Source organism: Piliocolobus tephrosceles, chromosome 11 (assembly GCF_002776525.5).
Source record: "Piliocolobus tephrosceles isolate RC106 chromosome 11, ASM277652v3, whole genome shotgun sequence".
Lineage (NCBI taxonomy): Eukaryota > Metazoa > Chordata > Mammalia > Primates > Cercopithecidae > Piliocolobus > Piliocolobus tephrosceles.
The window spans coordinates 127745261-127748690 of NC_045444.1; the positions used below are offsets into that span (position 1 = coordinate 127745261).

General features: G+C 59.0%; 1 protein-coding gene across 12 annotated transcripts in view; it reads left to right on the forward strand.

Annotated features, from left to right (window-relative positions):
- Positions 1 to 3430, forward strand: part of ING5 (inhibitor of growth family member 5) — a 41218-nt gene that overhangs the window by 34269 nt on the left and 3519 nt on the right. The gene's annotated exons all lie outside the window — the stretch shown is intronic.

Genomic DNA, 3430 nt, shown 5'->3' on the forward strand with positions numbered 1-3430 from the left:
GGAGTGCAGGTACCGGGGTCCTCGTGGTGGTGAAGGAGACCCCAGCTCCCTGTTGGGGTTGGGGCTTCCTCCCTGAGGACTCTGCCCTGCTTCAGAGACCTCAGGAACAGCCAGCACCTCTGCAAACACAGGAAGATCCACCGTGGCCTCATGGCTTTTCCTGACCAGCACTGTTTAGTAGCAATCGGAGCCTGGGAGCTCAGCGCTGCCTGCCGGGCAGGTTGCAGCAGTGACAGATGAGAGGGGTGATCACTGATGGCGACATTTGCAGGGCTCCTGCGGCTCTGGGCTGGATCTGGCTTGTGTGCGAATCTCTTTCTTCTCCATGCCCCCGAGTGGCAGTGCTGCTCCTGTCCCGTTGCAAGACGTCGAGACGGGCTGGCAAGGCGAGCTCTGAAGCTGGGCTCTAATGCCCAAGGCGCCAAGCAGGCCCCTTCCAGAGGGACAGGAAGATGGTACAGGTGGGCAGACAGGGTGTCCTGAGGACCAATCGGTTGAACCCAAAGCCTGGGCCCGCCGGGGCAGGAGTGTGCATTCATGTGCCTCCAAAGGCATCATCCTGGGTGTGCGCAGGAGCCCGCCTGCCCCTGGGCTTTGGAGCTCTGTGGAGCTCTGTGGCGCTCTGTGGCGCGCATCCATGACCCATCAGCACAGTGGGTTTTCACGCCCCTCTTGGTCACGCTGTGGTGCCAGGCTGCTCGGCTTCAAGGCAGGTCCTGTTCCCTGCTGGGGACCCAGGAGCATGTGCCATCCTGTCCCTGTGGCCTGCCCTCTTCAGGCCTGTTCCCCACGTGCCCAGGGCCCTTCCTGGAATGCAGTGTTCGTAGACCGCACAGATGTTCCGTGTCTCGTCTGAGATCCTGTGACCTGAGGCTGCCCCCTGCGCTGTTGCTGCCCTGTGGCCTTGCTCTGGCGTGTGGACGAAGGGCAGTGTCACCTGTAGCACCTGGAATCCCGGAGCTTGGACAGGCAGCCAGTCCCCTGCTAGGAGCTACGTGGAGTGCTGGGAAGCCATTGGGGCCGGGCATGGAGGGGCTCACTGGCACCATCTGGCGAGGGGTGCCCGCCACACCCTGGGGAATTAGCACAGAGGGCGCCTCTTGTGGCAGTGGTGCTGAAGGGAGTCAGAGAGCAGCCGCTGACAGCTGGGGTCAACCCAGCCTGTGCAGGGGACAGGGCTCCCTATGGCCTCCTGGTTGCCTCCCTCAGGGCTGGTGGTAGCACTCCCTGGCCACGTGCCATGGCGCTCCCTCAGGGAGACTGGAGAGGCCCGTGAGGCCTCCACGCCAGCCTCAGCTTCTGGGGTGCCCTTGCTGGGTGGTCCCCTCACTCCCCCGGCCTTCTCCCACTACCATCAAATCTAGCCAGCGCCCTCGAACCCGGTGATGCCGAGACACAGGTCAAGATATCGGTTCCGGCTTTGTGGACAGAATTGGACTTGGCACAGAAGACGAGGGTGTCACAGAGAGCATTTCGGGGACCGTTGGCAGCAGAGGGTGCTGCCCTGCTCTCCACGGGTGAGAGGTGATGCGAGGAGACTGCAGGAGCCCCTTGGAGGTGAAGCCACTGGTGTCAGCCCGGAATCGGCAGGTGGCTGAGACGTAGACCCTTGTGTGCCGCTGTCAGAGGAGAGGCCTGAAGACTACTTGAGACTTGCTTGAAAGCAGTGTCGGTGGCACCTGGACCTGGACTTGTGACACTCATGGATTTCAGCTCTAAAGAGAAACTCTGTCTAGTCCCAGACAGAAAGAGCAGGAGAGCAGATTACCCGCAAAGGACAGACTTAGATGGGCACCCCTGTGCCAGAGGGCAGCGGGGAGGCTGGGTGCATGCTGAGCCCAAATGTGTGTGTGTGTGTGTGTGTGTGTGTACAGGCAATTGCGAAGGCGTAGAAGAGCTTTAGACAGGTGTCTAAGGAAAAGCTGAGTGTTGATTCCCTCTGGGACCCAGACTTCTCCTTGGCTCTCCCTGATCGCAACTGTTTTTCTCACGGCCACATTCCTCCCGCTAACCTGCTGTGTTTATGTGGCAATTAGATATTCTTGGGTTGGAGGATGGGATAGGGAAGATACTTTTTCTCTCTGTACTAACGGGAATACACTGTCTATACTACTGGCAGCTTGTAAGTTTATTTGAAAAATACTGAAATATAAAAGCATAAATTTCCCCCTAAGTGCATCCCTTTCAAACAGGGGAAAGTCTCCACCTGAGGTCTGTGGTCCTGGTAGGGCGGCCATGGTGCTGCAGGTGGCAGGCTTGGAGGGAGGCATGGGCAGGGTGGAATACCCGCCAGGCTGCTGTGTAGAAACCCACGTGGGAGCTGGTGGGGATGGAGGAGTGACAAGGATGGCGTGTGGTCAGAAGGGGCCCTGTGCCAGGTGGACAGCTGGATGGGTGGTGGCGGTCCAGGGAGTGTGTGGGGAACTGCAGGTTTAGTGAGATTGGGCCAGAGGTGCCTGAGGAGGTGCGTGGAGGGCCCGGGTGCAGGATGCACGGCTGTTCTCGTGGGAGGAGGTCATGGTTACGGGAGAGCTGTTGACAGTGCAGGCCGTTCTGACACCTGTCAGTCTGGGGTGGGAGGCTGGCAGGCTTCTCTCAAGTGTCAGCCATCTGCTGCTGGAGGTGACATGTGCTTGTCTCCAAAGGGGCCGGGGTCTTTGGGGGGATGGCCGAGAAGTGGGGTGAGTCCAGAGATCCCCGGGGGAGTCCCATCTAGGAGGAGGGACCGAGACGAGAGTGGACTCGTCCCCAGAGTGGGACCAGAGCCCTGGTGCTGTGGGTGAGTGCTGCGCTTCACGACCTCTTGGGTGCCGTCCGTGTCCGTGTCCCCGCCTGGGTCTGAAGCTGGCTGTGATGTCTGCACCCCTCTGCTGCCAGCTGCTACTGTTTCTGGATTTTTGTGGGTAACAGTGTTCTTTCTAGCATCAGCTGACAATCTTTTCGTATCCTTAATGATTTTCTTGCTGCGCCTTCTGAGAACGTTGCATGTTCAGAGGGGTTATTGAGGTTTTGAAAATGTGTGCTCCAGGAAGAAAACGTCCACAAGGTGTGTATTCAGTTAGTGCATGACTGCAGTGGCTGGCCCTGGAGTCGCATTCGTTTCTGAAGGACAATAGGAAAAATGGAAGCAAGCTTATTCATTACGTGTCGCTCAGAGCACGCTACAGATTACCCCCTTGGAATGATCATCGTCACAGTTTTGGGGTGGGGGGCCTTAAGTCAGAGGCAGAAGGGCCCGTGGAGTCTGCGCCGCCTCACTTCCCGCCATGGCCTTCAGCGGTTCCTGTGCCTCGTCCCCGGCAGGTCTGAGTTCGCTGACACCGTCCTGTCCCCGGCAGGTCTGAGTTCACTGACACCGTCCCGTCCTGTCCCCTGCAGGTCTGAGTTCACTGACACCGTCCTGTCCCCTGCAGGTCTGAGTTCACTGACA